Source organism: Heptranchias perlo, unplaced genomic scaffold (assembly GCF_035084215.1).
Source record: "Heptranchias perlo isolate sHepPer1 unplaced genomic scaffold, sHepPer1.hap1 HAP1_SCAFFOLD_413, whole genome shotgun sequence".
In the NCBI taxonomy this organism is placed as follows: Eukaryota; Metazoa; Chordata; class Chondrichthyes; order Hexanchiformes; family Hexanchidae; genus Heptranchias; species Heptranchias perlo.
Genome location: NW_027139425.1, coordinates 38,554 through 52,541, shown reverse-complemented (window position 1 = coordinate 52,541; position 13,988 = coordinate 38,554). Strand labels below are relative to the sequence as shown.

The following is a 13,988-nucleotide window of genomic DNA, read 5'->3' as shown; positions in this document are numbered from 1 at the left end:
AAAAGTTTTAAAACAGCTGGCAAGTTCTGCTTTTCCAGCGGACCAACATCAGCGAAAGGAGCAAGAGTTGGCCATTCAGTCCCTCGAGCCTGATCTTCGACCTCAAATCCACTTTCCCGACCTATCCCCATATCCCTTGAGTTCCTTCGTGTCCAAAAATCTATCTTTCTCAGTTTTGAATCTATTCAATGGCTCAGCATCCACAGCCCTCTGGGGTAGAGAATTCCAATGGTTCACAACCCTCTCAGTGAAGAAATTATTCCTCTTCTCTGTACCAAATGGCCGGCCCCTTATCTTGGGATTATAACCATTAGTTCTGGACTCTCCAGCGAGGGGAAACAGCATCCCAGCATTTACCCTGTCAAGCCCTCGAAGAATTTTACATGTTTCAATGAGACCACCTCATTATTGTAAACTGCAGAGAATATAGGCCCATTCCACTCAATCTCTCCTCACAGGACAACCCTCTTATCCCAGGAATCAATCTAGTGAACCTTTGTTGCACCCACTCTAAGGCAAGTGTATCGTTCCGCAGGTAAGGAGATCAAAACTGTACACAGTACTCCAGATGCGGTCTCACCAAAGCCCTATATAATTACAGCAAGACTTCCTTATCCTTGTACTCCAACCACCTCGCAATAAAGGCCAACACACCATTTGCTTTCCTAATTGCTTGCTGCACCTGCATGTTAACTTTCTGTGATCCGTGTACAAGGACACACAAATCCCTCTGAATACCAACACTTTGTACTCTCTCACCGTTTAAAAGATATTCTGTTTTCTATTCTTCCTACCAAAGTGAATAACCTCACATTTCCACACTTTATACTTGATTTGCCAAATTCTCGCCCACTCACTTAACCTGTCTGTATCACTTTGCATCCTCTTTGCGTCCTCCTCACAGCTTACTTTCCCACCTAGTTTTGTCTCATCAGCAAACTTGGATACGTTACACTCGGTCCCCTCATCTAAGTCATTAATATAGATTGTAAATAGCTGAGGCCCAAGCACTGATCTTCACGGCACCCCACTAGTTACAACCTGCCAACCCCAAAATGACCTCTTTATTCCGACTTCCATGTCTCACGAATTTGATTGAGTTTTTTGAAGGGGTAACCAAGAAGATAGATGAGGGCTGTGCAGTAGACGTGGTCTACATGGACTTCAGCAAAGCATTTGACAAGGTACCGCATGGTAGGTTGTTACATAAGGTTAAATCTCATGGGATCCAAGGTGAGGTAGCCAATTGGATACAAAATTGGCTTGACGACAGAAGACAGAGGGTGGTTGTAGAGGGTTGTTTTTCAAACTGGATGCCTGTGTCCAGCGGTGTGCCTCAGGGATCGGTGCTGGGTCCGCTGTTATTTGTTATTTATATTAATGATTTGGATGAGAATTTAGGAGGCATGGTTAGTAAGTTTGCAGATGACACCAAGATTGGTGGCATTGTGGACAGTGAAGAAGGTTATCTAGGATTGCAACGGGATCTTGATCAATTGGGCCAGTGGGCCGATGAATGGCAGATGGAGTTTAATTTAGATAAATGTGAGGTGATGCATTTTGGTAGATCGAATCGGGCCAGGACCTACTCCGTTAATGGTAGGGCGTTGGGGAGAGTTATAGAACAAAGAGATCTGGGAGTACAGATTCATAGCTCCTTGAAAGTGGAGTCACAGGTGGATAGGGTGGTGAAGAAGGCATTCAGCATGCTTGGTTTCATTGGTCAGAACATTGAATGCAGGAGTTGGGATGTCTTGTTGAAGTTGTACAGGGCATTGGTGAGGCCACACTTGGAGTACTGTGTACAGTTCTGGTCACCCTATTATAGAAAGGATATTATTAAACTAGAAAGAGTGCAGAAAAGATTTACTAGGATGCTACCAGGACTTGATGGTTTGACTTACAGGGAGAGGTTAGACAGACTGGGACTTTTTTCCCTGGAGAGTAGGAGGTTAAGGGGTGATCTTATAGAAGTCTATAAAATAATGAGGGGCATAGATAAGGTCGATAGTCAAAATCTTTTCCCAAAGGTAGGGGAGTCTATAACGAGGGGGCACAGATTTAAGGTGAGAGGGGAGAGATACAAAAGGGTCCAGAGGGGCAATTTTTTCACTCAAAGGGTGGTGAGTGTCTGGAACGAGCTGCCAGAGGCAGTAGTAGAGGCGGGTACAATTTTGTCTTTTAAAAAGCATTTGGACAGTTACATGGGTAAGATGGGTATCGAGGGATATGGGCCAAGTGCAGGCAATTGGGACTAGCTTAGTGGTATAAACTGGGCGACATGGACATGTTGGGCCGAAGGGCCTGTTTCCATGTTGTAACTTCTATGATTCTATGATTCTATGATTCCTGTTTTCTCTACGTCAACCAATCCCCAATCCATGCTAATAAATTACCCACAATCCCATGAACCCTAATCTTGTTCAACAAACTTTTGTGTGGCACCTTATCGAATGCCTTTTGAAAATCCAAATATTCTATATCCACTGGTTCTCCCTTATCTACCCTGCTATCAACACCCTCAAAACCTCTAATAGAGTTGTCAAACACGATTTCCCTTTCATAAAAGCGAGTTGCATGTGCCTGACCATATTATGATTTTCTAAGTGCCCTGTTACCACGTCCCGAGTAATGGATTCTAGCATTTTCCCTGCTACTATTGTCAGGCTAAATGGCCTGTAGTTCCCTCTTTTCTCTCTCCCTCTTTCTTGAATAAAGGGGTTACATTTGGTACCTTCCAATCCATGGGGACCTTTCTAGAATCATGGGAACTCTGGAAGATAAAACCAATGCATCCACTGTCTCTGCAGCCACCTCTTTTAAAACATTAGGATGTCGGCCATCAGGGCCAAAGAATTTGTCAGCTTTTAGTCCCATTAATTTCTCCAGTACTGTTTCTTTACTAATCTTAATTGCTTTAGGTTCCTCACTCATTAGAACCTTGGTTCCCCAATACTTCTGGTATGATTTTTGTGTCTTCTACTGTGAAGACAGATACAAAATACTTGTTTAACGTCTCTTTCATTTCCTTATTCTCCATTATAAATTCTCCTGTCTCTGTCTCCAAGGGACCCATGTTTACTTTCGCTAATCCCTTCCTTCACACATACTTGTAGAAACTCTTACAATCCATTCTTATATTTCTTTCTGTTTTACCCTCATTCTATTTTCACCCATGTTATCAATTTCTTGGTCATCCTTTGCTGATTTCTCAAACTCTCCTAATCCTCAGGCTTACTATTCTTTTTGGCAACATTGTAAGCCTCTTTTATCCGAAAGTGACGGGATACTGATGTAAGGGACAGTCAGGACTGGAGACACCTGAGATCAAGCTCAGGGTGCCTGAGGTTCCATCCAGCGGGATCATCTCGTGTACACGGGGGACTGGCATGTTTACTCTGGTACAGTACAGGAAAGAGAATTTGCTCATATATTTCTTAATGAGATATTAAAGTTGCTGACTCTCAGACTTGTTAATTAATAAGACAATGCATTATTTAGAACCTTCCATCCCTAAGTCTCTCTGTTCCTCTACTTTTAAACTTTGACCATTTAGTTTACATTTCATCTCATTTTACTTCCTCTCAAAATGTATCACGTCACATTTCTCTGCATTAAATTTCACCTGCCTGTTTACGAACCTGTGGACGTCACAATGAAGTCACTGACTCCTCTTCCCAGTTCCCCACGCTGCCAATGTTGGTGTCACCTATAGATTTTCACCTTGTGTCCCACATACCCAAGCTCAGATCATTCTCTATATTGAGAAGAGCAATGGTCCCAACACTGACCCTGGGGGACACCACTGTTTACATCCCTCCAGTCTGAAGAACATCCATTAACCACTACTCTCTGTTTTCTGCCCTTTACACAACTTCCTATCCACACTGCCCCATTCATTTTAATACCGTGGGTATTAATTTTATCAATAAGCCTCCTGTCCGTCATCTTATCAAACACCTTTTCACAATCCATCAACACAACATCCACTACATTCCCTTCATCAGTGGACTTGTGATATCTCAATTAATCCATGTTGGCTGTTCTTAATTAATGTGTTTTTCTAACAAATGTTGAAATGTTTGCTCCACCTCATCTGGTTTCACCTGTTTCAAGCCACAACAGAATTGTCGAGTTTTCTCCTGGAGCTTAAGATAAATTAATTTTTTAAAATGATGCTTCAGACAATGACGGATATCTGGACTCAGAACTGCCCATCCAGTGGCGCAACTCCCGCCCCTCACACACTCCGATTGGTTGGAGGACCAACTGTCCGCACAGCCGTCCAGTCAATTTACCATAAGACCATAAGAGATAGGAGCAGGAGTCGGCTATTCGGCCCCTCGAGCCTGCTCCGCCATTAAATGAGATCATGGCTGATTTGATTTTTACCTCAACTCCACTTTCCCGCCCTTTCCCCATATCCTTTGACTCCCTTGCTGATCAAAAATTTGTCTAACTCAGACTTGAATGTATTCAATGACTCAGCCTCCACAGCTTTTTGGGGTAAAGAATTCCAAAGACTCACGATGCTCTTGGAGAAGAAATTCCTCCTCATTTCCGTCTTAAACGGGTGACCCCTTATTCTGAGACTATGCCCCCTAGTTTTAGATTCCCCCATGAGGGGTAACATCCTCTCAGCATCTACGCTATCGAGTCTCCTCAGAATCTTGTCTGTTTCAATTGGATCTCCTCTCATTCATCTAAACTCCATTGAGTATAGACGCAGCCTGTTCAATCTTTCATCATAAGACAACCCTTCCATACCCGGAATCAACCTCGTGAACCTTCTCTGAACTGCCTCAAATGCAAGTATGTCCTTCCTTAGAACTGTACGCAGTACTCCAGTTGTGGTCTCACCAGCACCCTGTACATTTGTAGCATGACTTCACTGCTTTTATACTCCATCCCCCGAGACATAAAAGCCAATATTCCGTTTGCCTTCCGGATTACCTGCTGCACCTGTATGTTGAATTGTGTCTTTCTTGCACGAGGAAACCCAGATCCCTCTGTACTGCAGCATTTTGTAGTATTTCTCCATTCAAATAAAAAAGCAAAATATTTTTTTCCTCCCAAAGTGGATGACTTCACATTTTCCCACATTATATTCCATCTGCCAATTTTTGCCCATTCGCTTAACCAGGCAACATCCCTTCGCAGACACGTTGTGTCCTCATTGCAACTTGCTTTTCCACCTATCTTTGCATCATCAGCAAATCTGGCCACAAGACACTCTGTTCCTCCATCCAAGTCATTGATATACATTGTAAATAATTGAGCCACAGTACTGATCCCTGCAACACCCCACGAGTTATATGAAATGCCTATAAATTTCCGCTCCTCCTATTGGTCCGGATCTCTCCTTAATCGCCAGGCGGGATGAATGGTGAGACTGGCGGTCCCGAGGTGCATTTGGAAAATAAACATAAATTGAACCCTTCAGTTAATAAAACGAAATTAATAAAAGTCACTGAAATGTTTTTTTCTGGAGTTCACCAAATTCGGGGTGGAGGGGGGAGGGCTTCTATGCTGTGTGTTTGTGCCGGTTCAAATGGCTCGAAGCGCTGGGGTTTCAGTTTATTTTATTATCCTTGGTCCAAACGCGCTCTCCCTGCTTCCAATGTCTTTGTTTTTCGGCCTGATATAAAGATCATCAATGGCGGCTGTACCACCCAGCATGCAGCGCGGTTCAGATTGTGCCCTATCTGAGTCATGATGTGGAGATGCCGGTGATGGACTGGGGTTGACAATTGTAAACAATTTTACAACACCAAGTTATAGTCCAGCAATTTTATTTTAAATTCACAAGCTTTCGGAGATTTTCTCCTTCCTCAGGCAAATGTTTCAAGATCTCCTTGAAGCCTACGCATTTATACATATTGAACAACAATACATGGTGTTTACAGACTGCCCCTGCAACTGCCCGTTGCCAAGGCAATCACCGTGTTCAGACAGAGAGGTGTTACCTGCAGAACCTCCGAATACACATTCAACAAAAAAACAAACAGGGAAAAAAAACAGAGAAAAAAAAAACACAGAGAGAGGCAGAAACATCCGGAAGGCAGAGAGAGCCAGCAAATGACCCATTATATTAAAAACAGATAACATTTGTTCGCTGGTGGGGTAACGTGTAGCGTGACATGAACCCAAGATCCCGGTTGAGGCCGTCCTCATGGGTGCGGAACTTGGCTATCAATTTCTGCTCGACAATTTTGCGTTGTCGTGTGTCTCGACACACGAGTCAGTGGAGCCCAGCGCGCAGGCGCTGTAGTGACTCATTATCGGGCAGTGTGTCCTGAGCATGCGCGGCCAGTCGAGGCTGCGGGAGGAGCGCGTTCGGTGCAGGTCAGAGGATCGGAGCAAGAGGCTCAATAAACCCCGGGGCCCGGGTCCGGGCTCAGGCCCAGGCTCAGGCTTTACAAACCCCGAGTGCGGCCCCAGACCCGAATATAAAACAGTGAACATTATCCCCCCCTCACTACCCGCCGGGAAATGAAGGGGAAATGGGGATCGGTCAGGGAGCGTCTGTAAATGAAGGAGAAATGGTGATCGGTCAGGGAGCGTCTGTAAATGAAGGAGAAATGGTGATCGGTCAGGGAGCGTCTGTAAATGAAGGAGAAATGGTGATCGGTCAGGGAGCGTCTGTAAATGAAGGAGAAATGGTGATCGGTCAGGGAGCGTCTGTAATTGAAGGAGAAATTGAGATCGGTCAGGGAGTGTCTGTAAATGAAGGAGAAATGGTAATCGGTCAGGGAGCGTCTGTAAATGAAGGAAAATGGTGATCGATCAGGGAGCGTCTGCAATTGAAGAAGAAATGGTGATCGGTCAGGGAGCTTCTGCCAATGAAGGAGAAGTGGTGATTGGTCAGGGAGCATCTGTAATTGAAGAACTGGTGATCGGTCAGGGAGCGTCTGTAATTGAAGAACTGGTGATCAGTCAGGGAGCGTCTGTAAATGAAGGAGATATGTGATTGGTCAGGGAGCATCTGTAAATGAAGGAGATATGTGATTTGTCAGGGAGCGTCTACAAATGAAGCAGAAATGGTGATCGGTCAGTGATCGTCTGTAAATGAAGGAGCAATGGTGATCTCTATATCTTTATTCATCCGAGCTCGAGCTTTGGATGCTGTTCCTTTCCTCCTCTTGGGAATCTGTCTACTCTGTACCCAAACCAACTCCTCCTTGAAGGCCTCCCATTGTTCAATTACTGTTCTGCCTGCCAATTTTTGATTCCAATCCACACGGACAAGATCCCTTTTTAACTCACTGGAATTTGCCCTCCTCCAGTTAAGAATTTTCACATTTGACTGTCCCCTGTCCTTTTCCATAACTGTTCCAAACCGAATGAGATTATGATCACTGCTGCCCCACTGAAACATGCTCCACCTGCCCCACTTCATTCTCCACACCGAGCCCACTGCTGTGCTCACACTCACTCTCTCACATTCACTCTTTCACACTCACTCTCTCACACTCACTCTCACATTCACTTTCTCACATACACTCTCACGCTCACTCTCTCACACTCACTCCCTCACACTCACTCTCACTCACTCTCTCACATTCACACTCACGCTCACTCACATTCACTCTCTCACACTCACCCTCTCACACTCACATTCACTCTCTCACATTCAATGTCTCGCATTCACTCTCTCACACTCACTCTCTCACATTCACTCTCTCACACTCACATTCACTCTCTCACACTCACTCTCTCACACTCACTCACATTCACTCTCTCACACTCTCTCTCACTCACTCTCTCTCACACTCACTCACATTCACTCTCACACTCACTCTCTCTCACACTCACTCTCTCACACTCACTCTCTCACACTCACTCTCTCACACACTCTCACACTCACTCTCTGACATTCACTCTCACCCTTTCACTCTCTCACCCTTTCACTCTCTCACATTCACTCTCTCAACCTTTCACTCATGGTTGAGGGCCACTGAAAGATGATGCGATGGGTTTGGATTGCAGCAGAGGGAGGAGGGAGAGTGTGTGGGACGGGGATTTACAGCTTTGAGGCACAATAGAGGAAAGAATGTTTTGTAGACACTAGAAGTGTCTGTTCTGAATTTCTATCCTGTACTTACAGTGATGACTTTTATAAACTCCTTTTGCAGGGTATTAGAAGGGGAGGATTTGCAGAGGGAAACTCAAACCAAACAGCACGCCAAGATCTGACAGAGTCACTCGATTCATCAGAACCTGAATATCATCGGCCTTTGAATGTGGAAGGAGAAATGTTTGTCTGTTCTATCTGTGGGAGAAGATTTCAAACATCAGTGTGAGTGGAAAAGCACCGAGACACACACACTCAAGTGAGAGTGTTCCAGTGCACTGACTGTGGAAAGAGCTTTAACCAGTTACACAGCCTGAAAAAACATCACACCGTTCACAGCGGGGAGAAACCGTCCACGTGTTCTGTGTGTGGACGAGGCTTCAACTGATCGTCCAACCTGGAGAGACACAAGGACACCCGGACCATGGAGAAACCGTGGAAATGTTGGGACTGTGGGAAGGGATTCAATTACCCTTCAGAGCTGGAAACTCATCGACGCATTCACACTGGGGAGAGGCCGTTCACCTGCTCCGTGTGTGGGAAGGGATTCACTCGATCATCCGACCTGCTGAAACACCAGCGAGTTCACACTGGGGAGAGGCCGTTCTCCTGCTACGTGTGTGGGAAGAGATTCACTCGGTCATCCACCCTGCTGACACACCAGCGAGTTCACTCTGATGAGAGACCTTTTAAATGCTCTGACTGTGGGGAGAACTTTAAAAGCAGAAACGAACTGCTGAGATATCAACGCAGTGACACCGGGGAGAGGCCGTTCACCTGCTCCGTGTGCGGGAAGAGATTCACACTGTCATCACAACTTTTGTCACACCAGCGAGTTCACACTGGGGAGAGGCCGTTCACCTGCTCCGTGTGTAAGAAGAGATTCACTCATTCATCCTCCCTGCTGAAACATCAACTTGTTCAGACTGGGGAGAGACCTTTTGAATGTTCTGACTGCACGAAGAGCTCTAAATGCAGATACAAATTGTGAAGACATCGACACACTCACGTTAGGGAGAGGCCGTTCACCTGCTCCCTGTGTAAGAAGAGATTTACTCGGTCATCACACCTGCTGAGACACCAGCGAGTTCACTCTGATCAGAGACCTCTGAAATGTTCTGACTGTGAGAAGGGCTTTAAAACAAATGATCTGAAACACCAACACACTGACACTGGGGAGAGACTGTTCACCTGCTCCATGTGTGGGAAGGGATTCACAAATTCATCTGACCTTCTGAGACATCAACTTGTTCACACTATTGAGTGATCTTTTAATGCAGTAACTTTGAGAAGAGCTTTAAAAGCAGAAATGAACTGCTGACACATCAACTCACGCACATTGTGGAGAGACTGTTCACCTGCTCCGTGTGTGGGAAGGGATTCACTCAGTCATCACATGTGCTGAGACACCAGCGAGTTCACAAGTGACTGCAGGGGTTGGATTCTGCAGTTAATCCCATCCAGGATTGAACTACGGTGTTTCGAGTCAGGAAGAACAACGTGTAAGGATTAACCCATTAACAGATAGAATTTAGTATAATTATAATCAATAGTAGAAGTAGAACAAAATGTACTGTGAATCTATGTATCTATAAATGTAAACTGTACTGTGTATTAATATAGAATGAACCATGTAACGTGTGTTCAATAAGAAAGTGCTGGTGGGCCGAGAAGGATGCATGATGGTTATTATAGTCAAGTTTGCAGTTAAAACTAAAAGGATGCTGACAACAGTAAAGTGGGAATGAACAGACCTAAGGGAGGAATGTGCTGTGATAGCATAATGTCTAAAAGACATGTAGATAAAGGGACTGAAGGTTCATTAAATCAAGGTGTCTCTCAGGCATAAAATGTAATGAGTGGAGGATAGTTACATAATATAAATTGATTATTTCTCCAGTAAAATGCAGTGAGTGGGGGATAGTTACATAATATAAATTGATTATTTCTCCAGTAAAATGCAGTGAGTGGGGGATAGTTACATAATATAAATTGATTATTTCTCCAGTAAAATGCAGAGTGGAGTGCACACCCACCACGGGTGGCCTCATAAAATGAGGACAATCAGTTCTTCTTTCCTTGGTGAGAGTTTTCTGTAATCTGGGGATTTAGTTCAGTGGTCGAGCGCATGTTTTGCATGTGTTGAGGTCCTGGGTTCAACTCTTAGCATCTTCCTAAATAATTTTTCACCAGAATTACCCACGGAAAGTTGAATGACGCTTTTTGAGCTCAGCGAGTTCCAACTTCTGAGGCTCCACAAGCATTAAATTGTCCCGGAGCGGGACTTCATCTCACGGTCCCCTCAACAGCTCAACTCAAAGCAGCCGCCGACTGAGGGGAATGTGTGACGGTGCAATATCGAACGAGCAGTCCCAGCTCTTGTTCCTGTTTGACGCTCTGTCATTCTTCCATCTCACTTTATGATTCAGAGGTTGGATTTCAGCCTTGTCACTGACCATTAGCGATTGGGTTTTTTTTATTTCCGCAGACTTTTTTTTTGGAAAGTTCAAAGTAAAGAGGAGCAGAAACCCCGTGAACTGAAGCAGAGGTTGAACATTGTGAACACGCGGGACCGCTGGGCATCTCGATGTCCTGGAGAGACGGAGCAGAAAGCTCACGGCTTCACTTCTAAAGTGTCTGCTTGTTTATTTCTCAGGTATTTTTTGCCCCGTGGGAATGTCGCTCAGTGGAAGAGCGCATGCTTTGCATGTATGAGGTCCCGGGTTCAATCCCCGGTGTCTCCAAACAAGTTCAATTTAAAATTTTGGATTCAACTGTGAGAATATCATCTGAGACTCGCCTCACATTCACACACAAGGAGAGACAAGAGTTTCTTCACCTCGCGAAAAACCGAACGCTCCGCACAGAATATAATTCAATGGGAGAGCGCCCACGGTGTTTCAATGGCTCCCATCTCATGGTTGAACAGCTTGCCCAGTGATGGATTATTTCCAGTTTCACAGATTGGGGGAAGCAGCGGACCGGCGTTCCGACCACAAAGAGGGAAGAATAGTCTGGATGTTGGGAGCTTCATCTTTTCCCAGAAAGTACTGAGCATCTGGAATGTATTCCCGGCTGGTGTGGTGCGTGCTGACCCTCTCTGGTGTGGTGGGTGCTGACTCTCTCTGGTGCGGTGGGTGCTGACCCTCTCTGGTGTGGTGGGTGCTGACTCTCTCTGGTCCGGTGGGCGCTGACTCTCTCTGGTCCGGTGGGTGCTGACCCTCTCTGGTGCGGTGGGTGCTGACTCTCTCTGGTGTGGTGGGTGCTGAACCTCTCCGGTGCGGTGGGTGCTGACCCTCTCTGGTGCGGTGGGTGCTGACCCTCTCTGGTGCGGTGGGTGCTGACTCTCTCTGGTCCGGTGGGCGCTGACTCTCTCTGGTCCGGTGGGTGCTGACCCTCTCTGGTGCGGCGGGTGCTGACTCTCTCTGGTGTGGTGGGTGCTGACCCTCTCCGGTGCGGTGGGTGCTGACTCTCTCTGGTCCGGTGGGTGCTGACCCTCTCTGGTGCGGTGGGTGCTGACCCTCTCTGGTGCAGTGGGTGCTGACTCTCTCTGGTGCGGTGGGTGCTGACTCTCTCTCCGCCTTTTTTCTGTTTTTTTTCTGGTTTGTAACCGCTCCCAGGAGATTCCATGTTCCCGGTGGGTGGGGCTGGTGGTGTGTGTAGGAAGTGTCCAGTCACAATGCTCCAGGCATGTGGGGCAGGATTGATGAACCAACTGGTCTTTTCCTGCCCGTCATGTCCGTCTGTAACCCCAGATCGTCAAGGTGTTTTTAGTGAAGTGATCTTTAAACACAAAACCCTCAACTGGGACAAGTCCTGCGTCCGTCTATAGTGAAATGAGATTCAATGCTGTCTGGGCCTCACCTTGTCCTCCTCCTTTTACATTATTATATTGTCCGCACACAGTGATATGTTTGGTTAAGATGAAAATACAAATTATCCGCTCTGGGCTCCTCCAGTCTCTCTGTGTTTCTCTCTCCTGCTAAACTGACTGACTGTCGGATAATAGTAACTGGTGTCCTCTCCATCCCATTCTCAACACCCAGACACGACTACTTACTGAATAAATTCAACAGTGACAGACGGTTTCTCTCCACCTTTCCTAACAGGACTGGCGAATGATGAATGCCCCGTCAGACCGGTTGATAGACAGTAAAAGGGACAGTGACCGTCTCACCAATAGCACCGGAGGTCTGTTCACAGACACAGAATCAGTCTTTCCCTTTCTATCAGTGTGTCTATATTACGCTCAGTAACAGTATCCCGCCTCCTTGTACAGCACTAGGGAGAGAGAAAGACAGACAGACAGAGAGAGACACACAGACAAACAAACACAGTATCAGTCTCACACTTCCCATCAGTGTGTCCGTTTCACACTCAGTAACAATATTCCACCTTCATTTACAGCGCTAGAGAGAGATAAAAACAGACAGGCACAGTATCAGAATTACACTTCCTATCAGTGTCTCTGTATCACTCTCAGTAACAGTATCTCAACTTCATATGCTGCACAAAAGAGAGAGAGAGAGAAACTGACCTGTAATGTCCTGTTTACACAGAGTAACAAATTGGAAAATATTCCATTCCAATTTCTATTCCAAGATGGAGTGACAGAAGATGCAGTCTCATCTCTCACTGATATTATTTCAGAGACAGACACATTATTAATCCCACTCTCAGGGACAGTGTCACACATTTAACCCTCTCTTGCATGTTGTCCCCTCTGCAATCTTGCAGCTCAGGGCCGTTCTGTATTACTCTCAGTGACCGAGTGTTTCACTCCGATTGAAATAAACTGGGACTGTTGCTGCCTGATATTAATCCTACACGGTCCCAGCAAATACACCGACTCCCACTTTCCTCCCCCGTTTCTCCAGGATTGGTTTGAGGAATCCTCCCTCCAGTTTCGGAGTCAAACGTTACTTTATCAGTAAGGGAGCCAAGAATGAACAGAACCCATTGGTTCATTCCACAGCCGCTCACTTTATCTCTGAAAGACTCTTTCCCATCAAAAGAGCCCGAGAGAAACAGCAGGGATGGAAACCTCGAGTTTAATAGTTGGAGATTGTAAAGTCAGTCTGGATTCCAGCGTTAGGCACTGGTGGAATCCCATCTGTTTCCCATTCTGGTGCCTGTTCCTGCACTGCCTGTGGAGCCCATTCCCTCTGACCTTTCCCCCAGACCCACTTCCTTTGCTCAGACAGGCGGGAATGGAGAGATCACGGCCCCCGGGGGAAGGGAGCAAAGAGCAGCCTCGTTACAGCAGCTCATCGCTCCGGGACCGTGTCCGCAGATGGGCTCAGAGATCGGCATTGAGTCCGGGGGAAGGGCAGGGGGAGTCCGGGGGCTGTTTGTAAGAGGCGGAGTGGATCAGGAACTGGTCCCGGAACATGGAGTGAGAGGGGGGAAGGGAGAGGTCATTCTCGGGCTGGGTGTGGACAGGGTGTGTCCAGGGGAAGGGAGAGAGAATGGGAAGAACCTGCTATTAAAACCATTGCTGCTTTCACTCCCCAAACCAGGAGTGAATGGTCCTGGTTTAGTTCCAGTCTCACCCTGTTTATTGTTATTGGACAGTGAAGAGTGGAAACAGAGCCGGACAGTAAGGATGTGGGGAGTTATACAAAGAGCATCTATTGCAGGCAGCAGGTGAGAAATGTGAAGGACACAATTTAAACAGCGGCTGTTATGTTTGGGTTGAACGGTTAGTCCCATGGGAGAGGGGATTAGAAACCTGACCTGGACAAAGGTCCCTGCCCCATCGGGTAGTCCCATTCATGGATCAGTGCAGGGGTTGGGTTGTGTCCGGATGTCACTAAATTGTTGTAAAACAGCCCAACACACCTGGTGTGCAGAAGCTGAGTGCTGCAGTGGAGTCAGACACTGACACTGTTTGTATCACTGGTTTTCATTTGTG

The 13,988-nt window shown here is 46.2% G+C and overlaps 1 non-coding gene across 1 annotated transcript; it reads left to right on the top strand.

The window, feature by feature from the left end:
* The first annotated feature begins 10,746 nt into the window (after nt 1-10,746).
* trnaa-ugc (transfer RNA alanine (anticodon UGC)) lies at nt 10,747-10,818 on the top strand. Its single transcript has one exon. It is a non-coding gene; the product is annotated as a tRNA-Ala (tRNA).
* Nucleotides 10,819-13,988: the final 3,170 nt, after the last annotated feature.